Consider the following 14,835-nt stretch of genomic DNA (forward strand, 5'->3'; position numbering starts at 1 on the left):
ACAAAACATGTCCTCAATTTACTTACTGAAGTAACTTGGCAAAGCAATTATCATTGGTTAACTGTTGACGTCAAGTATCTTTATTCCACTATACCCCATGAGAAAGGACTTGAGGCTTTAGAATTCTTCCTCTCCAGATGGTACACAGGGAATCGGGCATTTATTGTGTATTTTATAAGAGTCACTAAGTTTCTTCTTACCCACAACTATTTCCTGTTTGAGGGGGAGTTCTTTCTCCAGAGACGTGGGACGGCTATGGGGGCCAAGTTTGCTCCCTCGTACGCCAACCTATTTATGGGTTGGTGGGAGCTCTCCCACGTCTTTGGAGAGCGAAACCCCTTCAGGCAGGAGATAGTGTGGTACCGACGGTTCATAGACGACCTGTTGTTCATCTGGAAGGGATCGAGAGAAGATCTGGAAGAGTTTATCAAGGGTCTAAACCAAAACACGGCAGGGATCAGTTTCACTTCAGATGTTCAGGAACACACAGTCAACTTTTTAGATATCACACTGAAGGGCCAGACAGGTCAGAAAATTAGGACTGAAACCTATCGAAAACTGATCTCAGGTAACTCACTCCTACATGCAACAAGCTGCCATCCAAAGAGGGTTTTCAAAGGGGTAGCGAGGGGGCAGTTTATCCGCTTAAGAAGAAACTGTACTAGTCAGCGTATATACGAAGAACAAGCAGATGAGCTCACAACTAGGTTGTTAGAAAGAGGTTACCAAAAGTCGATAGTCACCAAAGAAAGAAATTTGGTTAGTAGAATGGACAGGGCTAAGCTACTTGAACAATCTAAAAGTAAGCCGAAGAATAGAAACAGGAATAGGAGGCAAGATAGGAAAGGGTGGGAACAACTAAATGAAGGTAGCAAAATTCAGTTTACAACTGATTATTCACGTCAGTACCACCAGATAATCAAAAATAACTATCAACTACTCTCGGCTGATGATGCATTAAAAGATATAGTGAATGAAGGCATACGATTCGCTTACAAAAGGAATCGTACAATTGGTAACATAATAGCCCCCACTAGACTGAAACAGGAAGAAACCAGTGGCTCTACCTGGCTAAGACTGAATGGTACATATAGATGCAATTTTCTTTCCTGTAAGGCGTGTGAAAGAGTGGTAGTGGGAGATTCATTCAGGTCCTTGGTCACAGGTGAAACCTTCCAGAAGAGACTGTGCTTAAATTGCCGGTCAAATTTCGTGGTATATCTAATATCATGCACACATTGTGCCCTCCAATATGTAGGTCTAATGACCAGGGAGGCACGAGTTAGAATAAAGGAACATCTGGCTGATATAAGAGCAGGTGAGCTAACAACGCCTCGGATCAATCACTTTTCTGTGATACACCAAAAAGATCCCAGGTACTTTTCGTGGACCATCATTGAGAAGGTCCCTGTACAGAATAGAGGGCTTGATAGAACCTGGAAACTGGGAGAGAGGGAGGCCTTCTGGATTTTTCGGTTGAGAACCAGGTCTCCAGAGGGTCTGAACTCAGAATTTGATTTAATTAATTTTTGGTAGCTGTAGTCACACAAACTCCAGGCCCAGTCCCCACTTACCTTCTTTTTCCCCCTCCCCCCACCCCCCCTTTCCCATTCCCCCCTAACCCCCCCCCCTCCTTTTTCACTCATAACCCTCCTTTACCACTACTTTCTCACTCTCTCTCTTTCTCTCTCTCTTCTTTTCCCCTCTTCTTCATACCCCATTTCTGTTCCTACCCCAAGCCCACATTTCCCCCATTTTCCCTTAAAATTTCATACAACACAAACAATTTTTAACCAGCTCCTTATAATACATTCTAAACTGATTATAAACACATACAACAGAGGATGTACTCAATCATAATAATTTATTACTTGATACTTTTCTGGTTTAAGTGTAATGCCCATACGATTATAATGAGGTACCAGGGAGCAAAAGCTATACAGTATTCCGTTCACAGAGCAGATCCATTATAGTACTTTTAGTGAAAGAAAATATCTGCTTAAACTTTATAATGATGAGAGCCTTGACCCCCCCCCCCTTGCGAAGCACACGCACTATATACAGTAAGGTAGTTACGTAAGGGGAAGTACAGCAAAAGTTTCTGGACAGAGCCATTTAGCCGCACCTACAAGGGATGAACGTATACTGATTGAGTGAGGGCACTTTACTTTGAGTGGTCACATTGGAGAATCCGTTTAACAAGAGGCTAGGGGTTTTGTCGACACACCTCCTCCACGCATATCACGAAAGTGGGAGGCGAAGCAATTCTGTGGAAGCGGAGGGGAACGCAAGCCTATAGGGCGCTACTAGAGGTGTGACTTATACATCACTTTAGTAAACAAACACACACGCATCCTCGAACAGCTGTATTCGAATCCTTTTTGCTATGAAGATTCATACACAAAGTTACAGTGAGCAGTATCGGACCTAGGCAGTCTCAGGTTCCTCATCTTTCCTATCTTTTCCAAGATGTTGTAACGTTCAAGGAACGTAAGATATTAGATAGCATTTCATACACGGAGATATGTAGATATATAAATGGGAATATACAAATGCATTTTTTTGGCTATATAAGCAATAAGTCTAATTATATACAACTACAATTTGTTTTAGTAGTAGGTTAGATGTGGCGATGAGCATTTTTGTGCGGTCTGGGTGACAGCAAAGGAAAGTTTACAGTTAAAACTTTAAGAGGGCTGAACCGACATCGCCACACCTAATAAAAGTGATGTCAGTAGGAAACACAGGTGTCTGATAAATTTGGAAGTTGAACATTGGTTAACTATTAGAAAGGTGTGAATTTCACACCCAATTGAAACACAGAGGTGGGTTTTTAAGTTGTGAATTTACAAACACTTTTAAGCAGGCTAGGATTAAGGCACACGCCAAAACCGGTCAGCCTTTTTGTTCTCTGTATTTCGTTTTATTGTTTATACACTCTTACCCTGGGGTTAATTAACCCTATTGTTAAAAATAAATTTTTGTTTTTCACTCGCTTTTTGGTGCTCCAAACTGTTTTTTGCTTGTGAGATATGAAGCAGCTCGCTTGCAACATGCTATCTGCATAGAAGATGTTAGGAAGATACTGCACCTTTGTGACTGCGTTTTTATAGGGAATGTGCCTTTATGCAAGTTCAAAAAGTTCATGACAGTGCATGTTACAGTGCTGCACCTTCATTATTTAACTCCTAAAAGGAATCACAGCTTCATGAACATGAGATTAATAATGAAGGCACAAGCACTGAAAAATGCACTTTTGTGAACGTTTTTGGGTTTAGAGAAACCAATGAGTAGACAAATTTTACAAAGAAAATCAACACATTATACAGTAGTTCCTTAAAATTTCACAATTTCATACAGTTTGTTACAACAAATTTCTTTCTACAAATAATCTTCATTCACGTAGTCTATCTTAAAATATTCAACATATTTTTAAAAAATCAATGAATTCTATTTCACATTTAAAGGGTCAATTTACCCAAAAATGTTCTTCCCTTTAAATTGTTCCCAAAGATCAATTTTACCTGCTGGAGTGCATTAAAAAGTAGCTAATTTATAGTGATGTCACGAACTGAAAATTTTCCGTTCGCGAACGGCGGACTCGAACTTCCGCAACTGTTCGCAAACGGGCGAACCGAGCGAACCGCCATTGACTTCAATAGGCAGGCGAATTTTAAAACCCACAGGGACTCTTTCTGGCCACAATAGTGATGGAAAAGTTGTTTCAAGGGGACTAACACCTGGACTGTGGCATGCCGGAGGGGGATCCATGGCAAAACTCCCACGGAAAATTACATAGTTGATGCAGAGTCTGGTTTTAATCCATAAAGGGCATAAATCACCTAACATTCCTAAATTGTTTGGAATAACGTGCTTTAAAACATCAGGTATGATGTTGTATCGACCAGGTAGTGTAAGGGTTACGCCCGCTTCACAGTGACAGACCAAACTCCCCGTTTAACACACCGCAAACAACCGCAAACAGTACATTTGCACAACCACGAGATAGATAGATTTGATAGATACATAGATTAGATAGATAGATCAATAGATGCAATATACATTTGATAGATACGATAGATAGATAGTTAGATAGATTTGATAGATAAAATAGATAGATTTGATAGATATATAATTTCCGAGACAGAGAATTACAAGACATGCCGGCTGTGACCCATGGTAAGGTTTCCAGAGGCAGTTGCGGCGCCAGGGGACGTGTATATGGCATGGATTTTAGGAACCGGGAGATTGAAAAAGATGCTTGGTCGGTCGTCCTACTTCAAATTTGGGGCACTGCGCGTGCAATCTACTGTGCCACCAGATATGAGTGGTGTGTTAAGTAGTACTATTCTGATCAGTTTAATACCTGTTACTCCCCCTATCGGGGGAGGTGTATATGGCATGGATTTTAGGAACCGAGAGATGGAAAAAGATGCTTGGTCGGTGCTCCTACTTCAAATTTGGGGCACTGCGCGTACAATCTACTGTGCCACCAGATATGAGTGGTGTGTTAAGTAGTACTATTCTGATCAGTTTAATACCTGTTACTCCCCCTATCGGGGGAGGTGTATATGGCATGGATTTTAGGAACCGGGAGATGGAAAAAGATGCTTGGTCGGTCCTCCTACTTCAAATTTGGGGCACTGCGCGTGCAATCGTGGCCGGACTTTTAGCCGATGGACATTTGGCCGACGGATATTTGGCCGAAACACAAGTGGCTGTCACAAAACAGTCCGGCCACGAGATAGATAGATTTGATAGATAGATACATAGATTAGATAGATCAATAGATGCAATATACATTTGATAGATATGATAGATAGTTAGATAGATTTGATAGATAAATAGATAGATTTGATAGATATATAATTTCCCAGACAGAGAATTACAAGACGTGCGGTCTGGGACCCATGGTAAGGTTCCCAGAGGCAGTTGTGGCGCCAGGAGACGTGTATATGGCATGGATTTTAGGAACAGGGAGATGGAAAAAGATGCTTGGTCGGTCCTCCTACTTTAAATTTGGGGCAGGGATAGGCAAGGTGTCCGTACACGGACACTGGTGTCCGTGACTAGCCCTTGCAGTGTCCACCATAACCTTAGTATATCTTTTCTTTCTGATTAAACAATAGGAATAAAAAAAATGTGTGAATAAAGTTAGTGGCTTGTCAAGAGACTGCTAGCTATATTGGGTTATAAGTTATGGAATAAATAAAGCCTGAGTGAAATACTGGATGTGTATCTGCAGCTGTAAAATAACACCTAGCTCTATACAAAGACACAGTAGTGACGCTGGCACATGCGTATAGCAAGACGAGGGCTGGTTATAGGGTCAGTGGTATCTGCATCAGTATAACACCCAGCGCTATATAATGACACAGTAGTGACACTGGCACATGGGTATAGCCAGAGGAGGCTGGTTATAGGATCAGTGGTATCTGCATCAGTATAATAACACCCAGCACTATATAATGACACAGTAGTGACACTGGCACATGGGTATAGCCAGAGGAGGGCTGGTTATAGGATCAGTGGTATCTGCATCAGTATAATAACACCAAACACTATACAAAGACACAGTAGTGACACTGGCTCGTGGGTATAACCAGAGGAGGGCTGGTTATAGGATCAGTGGTATCTGCATCAGTATAATAACACCAAGCACTATAAAATAATGATTTTAATTTTAAATATACCTTGGTGTCCTTAACTAAGGTGCGTACTTTGGAAAATGTCTGCCACAGCCTTTGTCTTTACCTATCCCTGATTTGGGGCACTGCGCGTGCAATTGTGGCCGGACTTTTAGCCGACGGCCATTTGGCCGACGGCCAATTTGGCCGACGGACATTTGGCCGACGGACATTTGGCCGAAACACAAGTGGCTGTCACAAAACAATCCGGCCACGAGATAGATAGATTTGATAGATAGATACATAGATTAGATAGATAGATCAATAGATGCAATATACATTTGATAGATACGATAGACAGATAGATAGATTTGATAGATAAATAGATAGATTTGATAGATAGATAATTTCCCAGACAGAGAGTTACAAGACGTACGGACTGGGACCCATGGTAAGGTTACTTCCTTTTGCACAATCGAGTACAGGTTGGGGATTGCCTTTTGTGCAAAGAAATTTCGGCCGGGTACCTTCCACTGCGGTGTCCCCTATCGGGGGAGGTGTATATGGCATGGATTTTAGGAACCGGGAGATGGAAAAAGATGCTTGGTCGGTCCTCCTACTTCAAATTTGGGGCACTGCGCGTGCAATCTAATGTGCCACCAGATAGGAGTGGTGTGTTAAGTAGTACTATTCCTATCAGTTTAATCCTGTTAAGTGTCTTTTCTTTGGTTTTGTTTTTGAAACCACAGTGCAGCACCAGAGGCCAGAAAAATTTGGCATGTACACATGCCTGAAAAATTAGGTATTGTTGCAGCCTCTGCTGTAGCAGCCACCAGAAAAATTGATGTTTGTTTCCCAGGCAGAAAGTGCCCTAAAACATTGCAGCTTGAACCCTAGTTGGTGGCGGATAAGTCACGCAAGTCATCCAGCATTTGAAGATAAAATACAGCAGCATGTGGACCATTTTTAGCCCAAGGCAGCTCATCTCATCAGGCCTTTTTTACTCGAATATATCGCCCAATGTCAGTCCCTTCGGGATCCATCCCTCATTCATCTTAATAAAGGTGAGGTAATCTAGACTTTTTTGACCTAGGCTAATTCTCTTCTCAGTGACAATACCTCCTGCTGCACTTAAAGTCCTTTCTGAAAAGACACTTGAAGCGGGGCAGGTCAGAAGTTCTATTGCAAATTGGGATAGCTCAGGCCACAGGTCAAGCCTGCACACCCAGTAGTCAAGGGGTTCATCGCTCCTCAGAGTGTCGAGATATGCAGTTAAGGCGAGGTAGTCTGCTACCTGTCGGTCGAGTCGTTCTCTGAGGGTGGACCCCGAAGGGCTGTAGCGATGCATAGGAGTTAAAAAGCTCTGCATGTCCTCCATCAACAACACGTCTGTAAAGCGCCCTGTCCTTGCCGGCATGGTCGTGGGAGTCGGAGGATTACTTTCAGCTCTTCCCCTGTTAGATTCACGTTGTGCTGTGACATCACCCTTATACGCTGTGTAAAGCATACTTTTTAATTTATTTTGGAAATGCTGCATCCTTTCCGACTTGTTGTAATTCGGTAACATGTCTGGCACTTTATGCTTATACCGGGTCTAGTAGCGTGGACACCCAGTACAGGTCGTTCTCCTTCAGCTTTTTTATACGAGGGTCCCTCAACAGGCACGACAGCATGAAAGACCCCATTTGCACAAGGTTGGATGCCGAGCTACTCATGTCCCGTTCCTCGTCCTCAGTGATGTCACTGAAGGTATCTTCTTCCCCCCAGCCACGTACAACACCACGGGTACCAGATAGGTTGAGATGCCTGTTGTGGTTGTTCTTCCTCCTCCTCCTCAAAGCCACATTCCTCCTCTTCCTCACAATCCTCTTCCAGCGTTGCCGCAGGTCCAGCAAGGGATGCTGATAAGGCTGTTTCTGGTGGGGATGGTGACTACAACTCTTCCTCTTCCTCTTCTCGCTCATCTACGGCTTGATCCAGCACTCTTCGCAGGGCACGCTCCAGGAAGAAAACAAATGGTATGATGTCGCTGATGGTGCCTTCGGTGCGACTGACTAGGTTTGTCACCTCCTCAAAAGGACGCATGAGCCTACAGGCATTGCGCATGAGCGCCCAGTAACATGGCAAAAAAATTCCCAGCTCCGCAGAGGCTGTCGTAGCACCCCGGTCATACAAATACTCGTTAACGGCTTTTTCTTGTTAGAGCAGGCGGTCGAACATTAGGAGTGTTGAATTCCAACATGTCAGGCTGTAGCAAATCAAGCGCCTCACTGGCATGTTGTTTCAGCGCTGGATATCGGAAAAGTGCACCATGGCCGTGTAGGAACGCCTCAAATGGCCACACACCTTCCTGACCTGCTTCAGGACATCCTGTAAGCCTGGGTACTTATGCACAAAGCGTTGTATGATCAGATTACACACATGTGCCATGCACGGCACATGTGTCAACTTGCTCAATTTCAATGCCGCCACCAAATTACTTCCATTGTCAGAAACCACTTTGCCGATCTCCAGTTTGTGCGGAGTCAGCCACTGATCCACCTGTGCGTTCAGGGCGGACAGGAGTGCTGGTCCGGTGTGACTCTCTGCTTTCAGGCAAGTCAACCCCAAGACAGCGTGACACTGCCGTATCCGGGATGTGGAATAGTACCTGCGGAGCTGGGTGGGTGCCGTTGATGTGGTGCAAGACGCAGCAGCAGAAGAGGACTCAGCCGAGGAGGTTATGGAAGAGGATGGAGTAGGAGGAGTTGAGGAGGTGGCAGCATGCCTGCCTGCAAGTCGTGGCGGTGTCACCAACTCCTCCTCTGCAGAGCCACGCATTCCATGCTTGGCAGCCGTCAGCAGGTTTACCCAATGCGCAGTGTAGGTGATATACCTGCCCTGACCATGCTTTGCAGACCAGCTATCAGTGGTCATATGGACCCTTGCCCCAACACTGTGTGCCAGACATGCCATTACTTCCTTTCGCATAATCGAGTACAGGTTGGGGATTGCCTTTTGTGAAAAGAAATTTCGGCCGGGTACCTTCCACTGCGGTGTCCCAATAGCTACAAATTTTTTGAACACCTCAGACTCCACCAGCTTGTATGGTAAAAGCTGGTGGGCTAAGAGTTCAGACAAGCCAGCTGTCAGACACCGGGCAAGGGTGTGACTTTGTGACATTGGCTTCTTATGCTCAAACATGTCCTTGACAGACACCTGACTGTGGGCAGATGAGCAGGAACTGCTCCGGAAGAGAGACGGAGTGGCGGATGGTTGAGAGGGGGCAAGGAGGACAGCAGTGGTTGACGTGGCTGAAGATGCTGGACCAGGAGGAGGATGGCGGCTTTGAGTTTGTGTGCTGCTTCTACTCATGTGTTGATCCCATAGGCGTTTGTGATGTGCGATCATGTGCCTTCGCAAAGCAGTTGTACCTAGGTGGGTGTTGCACTTCCCACGACTCAGTTTCTTTTGACACAGGTTGCAATTGGCATCGCTGTTGTCAGAGGCAGACACAAAAAAAATGTCACACTGCTGAGCTCTGTGATGACGGCATTCTGGTGGTGGCAACAGCATGCGTTGATTGGCGTGCTGTCTGGCTGATCCCCGGGTGCCGATGCATGCTGTCTGACTGTGCCACTAGCTCCTTGCGACGACCTCCCCTTGCTTCTAACTCGTCTCCTCCTCCTCCTCTCTGTCTCCCCATCTGAACTTTCCCCCTCTTCTTCTTCTCTTCTAGCGGGCACCCACGTGACATCCACGGACGCATCGTCATCATCAACCGCTTCACTTGTATCTGACAAATCAACAAAGGAAGCAGCAGCGGGTACAACATCATCATCATCACACCATACGTCCATGTCTGTAATGCTGCCTGACTGAGACATATCACTGTTATCTACATCCTCTGTCAATGATGGTTGCGCATTCCTCATTTCTTCCAACTGATGTGTAAAAAACTCCTCTGACACATCAAGTGAAACGGCTGTGGTGCTAGTGTTGGTGGTGGCGGCAGGCGGGCGAGTGGTGGTAACTTGAGAGGTGCCCGAAGATAAGCTGGAGGAGGATGGTGCGTCAAGGTTCGGAGCGGAAGCTATAGAAGATTGGGTGTCCTGTGTTAAAAAGTCAACTATGTCCTCCTCAGAACTTTTCGAGTTTATGGGACGTGGCCTCTGAACACTGGGCATTATTCTATGTCCAAAGGGAATCACAGCACCACGACCACAACGGCATCTGCGGGGTGGCCTGCCTCTGCCTGTCATTTTTTTTTAAATGTACACTTACACTACTATTAAACAAGATATGAGTGGTGGCACTGGGCAAGTGGGCACAGTATACGCTGTGAGCCTGACACAAAAAAGCAGACTGATGTTTGACAGTCCAAAAAGTTTTTATTTTTTTAAATGTACACTTACACTACTATTAAACAAGATATGAGTGGTGCCACTGGGCAAGTGGGCACAGTATACGCTGTGAGCCTGGCACACATGCTGGCAGGCAGGCAACTGCAATTAGATTACACATGCAGACTGATGTTATACAGTCAAAAAAGTTTTTTATTTTTAAATTATTTACCCTACTGTTACACCAGATATGAGTGGTGGCACTGGGCAAGTGGGCCTGGCACACACGCTAGCAGGCAAGCAACTGCAATTAGATTACACTAGCAGACTGATGTTTCACAGTCAAAAAAGTTTTTTTTTAAATTATTTACACTACTGTTACATCAGATATGAGTGGTGGCACTGGGCAAGTGGGCCGGGCACACACGTTGGCAGGCAGGCAACTGCAATTAGAATTACACTAGCAGACTGATGTTTCACAGTCAAAAAAGTTTTTTTTTTTTTTAATTATTTACACTACTGTTACACCAGATATGAGTGGTGTCACTGGGCAAGTGGGCCTGGCACACACGCTAGCAGGCAGGCAACTGCAATTAGATTACACTACAGACTGATGTTTCACAGTCAAAAAAGTTTTTTTTACAAAATTTACACTACTGTTACAACAGATATGAGTGGTGGCACTAGTTGGCAAGTGGGCCTGGCACACACGCTGGCAGGCAGGCAACTGCTATTAGATTACACTAGCAGACTGATGTTTCACAGTCAAAAAAGTTTTTTTTTTTAAATTATTTACACTACTGTTACACCAGATATGAGTGGTGGCACTGGGCAAGTGGGCCGGGCACACACGTTGGCAGGCAGGCAACTGCAATTAGAATAACACTAGCAGACTGATGTTTCACAGTCAAAAAAGTTTTTTTTTTTAATTATTTACACTACTTTTACACCAGATATGAGTGGTGGCACTGGGCAAGTGGGCCTGGCACACACGCTAGCAGGCAGGCAACTGCAATTAGATTACACTAGCAGACTGATGTTTCACAGTCAAAAAAGTTTTTTTTACAAAATTTACACTACTGTTACAACAGATATGAGTGGTGGCACTAGTTGGCAAGTGGGCCTGGCACACACGCTGGCAGGCAGGCAACTGCTATTAGATTACACTAGCAGACTGATGTTTCACAGTCAAAAAAGTTTTTTTTTTTTAAATTTACAATACTGTTACAACAGATATGAGTGGTGGCACTAGTGGGCAAGTGGGCCTGACACACACGCTGGCAGGCAGGCAGGCAACTGCAGTTAGATTACACTAGCAGACTGATGTTTCACAGTCAAAAAAGTTTTTTTAAAAAAAATTTACACTACTGTTACAACAGATATGAGTGGTGGCACTAGTTGGCAAGTGGGCCTGGCACACACGCTGGCAGGCAGGCAACTGCTATTAGATTACACTAGCAGACTGATGTTTCACAGTCAAAAAAGTTTTTTTTTAAAAAAATTACACTACTGTTACAACAGATATGAGTGGTGGCACTTAGCAAGTGGGCCTGGCACACACGCTGGCAGGCAGGCAGGCAACTGCTATTAGATTACACTAGCAGACTGATGTTTCACAGTCAAATTTTTTTTAAAAAAAAATGTACACTACTGTTACAACAGATATGAGTGGTGGCACTAGTTGGCAAGTGGGCCTGGCACACACGCTGGCAGGCAGGCAACTGCTATTAGATTACACTAGCAGACTGATGTTTCACAGTCAAAAAAGTTTTTTTTTTTTAAATTTACACTACTGTTACAACAAATATGAGTGGTGGCACTAGTTGGCAAGTGGGCCTGGCACAAACGCTGGCAGGCAGGCAACTGCAATTAGATTACACTAGCAGACTGATGTTTCACAGTCAAAAATGTTTTTTTTTTAAATTTACACTACTGTTACAACAGATATGAGTGGTGGCACTAGTTGGCAAGTGGGCCTGGCACACGCTGGCAGGCAGGCAACTGCTATTAGATTACACTAGCAGACTGATGTGTCACAGTCAAAAAAGTTTTTTTTTTTAAATTTACATTACTGTTACAACAGATATGAGTGGTGGCACTAGTTGGCAAGTGGGCCTGGCACACACGCTGGCAGGCAGGCAACTACAATTAGATTACAATAGCAGACTGATGTTTCACAGTCAAAAAAGTTTTTTTTTTAATTTACACTACTGTTACAACAGATATGAGTGGTGGCACTAGTTGGCAAGTGGGCCTGGCACACACGCTGGCAGGCAGGCAACTGCAATTAGATTACACTAGCAGACTGATGTTTCACAGTAAAAAAGTTTTTTTTTTTTAAATTTACACTACTGTTACAACAGATATGAGTGGTGGCACTAGTTGGCAAGTGGGCCTGGCACACACGCTGGCAGGCAGGCAACTACAATTAGATTACAATAGCAGACTGATGTTTCACAGTCAAAAAAGTTTTTTTTTTTAATTTACACTACTGTTACAACAGATATGAGTGGTGGCACTAGTTGGCAAGTGGGCCTGGCACACACGCTGGCAGGCAGGCAACTGCAATTAGATTACACTAGCAGACTGATGTTTCACAGTCAAAAAAGTTTTTTTTTTTTAAATTTACACTACTGTTACAACAGATATGAGTGGTGGCACTAGTTGGCAAGTGGGCCTGGCACACACGCTGGCAGGCAGGCAACTGCAATTAGATTACACTAGCAGACTGATGTTTCACAGTCAAAAAAGTTTTTTTTTTTTTAAATTTACACTACTGTTACAACAAATATGAGTGGTGGCATTAGTTGGCAAGTGGGCCTGGCACAAACGCTGGCAGGCAGGCAACTGCAATTAGATTACACTAGTAGACTGATGTTTAACAGTCAAAAAAGTTTTTTTTTTTAAATTTACACTACTGTTACAACAGATATGAGTGGTGGCACTTAGCAAGTGGGCCTGGCACACACGCTGGCAGGCAGGTAACTGCAATTAGATTACACTAGCAGACTGATGTTTCACAGTCAAAAAAGTTTTTTTTTTTAAATTTACATTACTGTTACAACAGATATGAGTGGTGGCACTAGTTGGCAAGTGGGCCTGGCACACGCTGGCAGGCAGGCAACTGCTATTAGATTACACTAGCAGACTGATGTTTCACAGTCAAAAAAGTTTTTTTTTTTAAATTTACATTACTGTTACAACAGATATGAGTGGTGGCACTAGTTGGCAAGTGGGCCTGGCACACACGCTGGCAGGCAGGCAACTACAATTAGATTACAATAGCAGACTGATGTTTCACAGTCAAAAAAGTTTTTTTTTTAATTTACACTACTGTTACAACAGATATGAGTGGTGGCACTAGTTGGCAAGTGGGCCTGGCACACACGCTGGCAGGCAGGCAACTGCAATTAGATTACACTAGCAGACTGATGTTTCACAGTCAAAAAAGTTTTTTTTTTTTAAATTTACACTACTGTTACAACAGATATGAGTGGTGGCACTAGTTGGCAAGTGGGCCTGGCACACACGCTGGCAGGCAGGCAACTACAATTAGATTACAATAGCAGACTGATGTTTCACAGTCAAAAAAGTTTTTTTTTTTAATTTACACTACTGTTACAACAGATATGAGTGGTGGCACTAGTTGGCAAGTGGGCCTGGCACACACGCTGGCAGGCAGGCAACTGCAATTAGATTACACTAGCAGACTGATGTTTCACAGTCAAAAAAGTTTTTTTTTTTTTAAATTTACACTACTGTTACAACAGATATGAGTGGTGGCACTAGTTGGCAAGTGGGCCTGGCACACACGCTGGCAGGCAGGCAACTGCAATTAGATTACACTAGCAGACTGATGTTTCACAGTCAAAAAAGTTTTTTTTTTTTTAAATTTACACTACTGTTACAACAAATATGAGTGGTGGCATTAGTTGGCAAGTGGGCCTGGCACAAACGCTGGCAGGCAGGCAACTGCAATTAGATTACACTAGTAGACTGATGTTTCACAGTCAAAAAAGTTTTTTTTTTTAAATTTACACTACTGTTACAACAGATATGAGTGGTGGCACTTAGCAAGTGGGCCTGGCACACACGCTGGCAGGCAGGTAACTGCAATTAGATTACACTAGCAGACTGATGTTTCACAGTCAAAATTTTTTTTTTTTTTTAAATTTACACTACTGTTACAACAGATATGAGTGGTGGCACTAGTTTGCAAGTGGGCCTGGCACACGCTGGCAGGCAGGCAACTGCAATTAGATTACACTAGCAGACTGATGTTTCACAGTCAAAATTTTTTTTTTTTTTTAAATTTACACTACTGTTACAACAGATATGAGTGGTGGCACTAGTTGGCAAGTGGGCCTGGCACACGCTGGCAGGCAGGCAACTGCTATTAGATTACACTAGCAGACTGATGTTTCACAGTCAAAAAAGTTTTTTTTTTTTTAAATTTACACTACTGTTACAACAGATATGAGTGGTGGCACTAGTTGGCAAGTGGGCCTGGCACACACGCTGGCAGGCAGGCAACTGCCATTAGATTACACTAGCAGACTGATGTTTCACAGTCCAAAAAGTTTTTTTAAAATTTTTTTTACACTACTGTTACAACAGATATGAGTGGTGGCACTAGTTGGCAAGTGGGCCTGGCACACACGCTGGCAGGCAGGCAAATGCAATTAGATTACACTAGCAGACTGATGTTTCACAGTCAAAAAAGTTTTTTTTACAAAATTTACACTACTGTTACAACAGATATGAGTGGTGGCACTAGTTGGCAAGTGGGCCTGGCACACACACTGGCAGGCAGGCAACTGCTATTAGATTACACTATCAGACTGATTTTTCACAGTCAAAAAAGTTTTTTTTTTTAAATTTACACT

The sequence above is a fragment of the Bombina bombina genome, chromosome 6 (assembly GCF_027579735.1).
Source record: "Bombina bombina isolate aBomBom1 chromosome 6, aBomBom1.pri, whole genome shotgun sequence".
Lineage (NCBI taxonomy): Eukaryota > Metazoa > Chordata > Amphibia > Anura > Bombinatoridae > Bombina > Bombina bombina.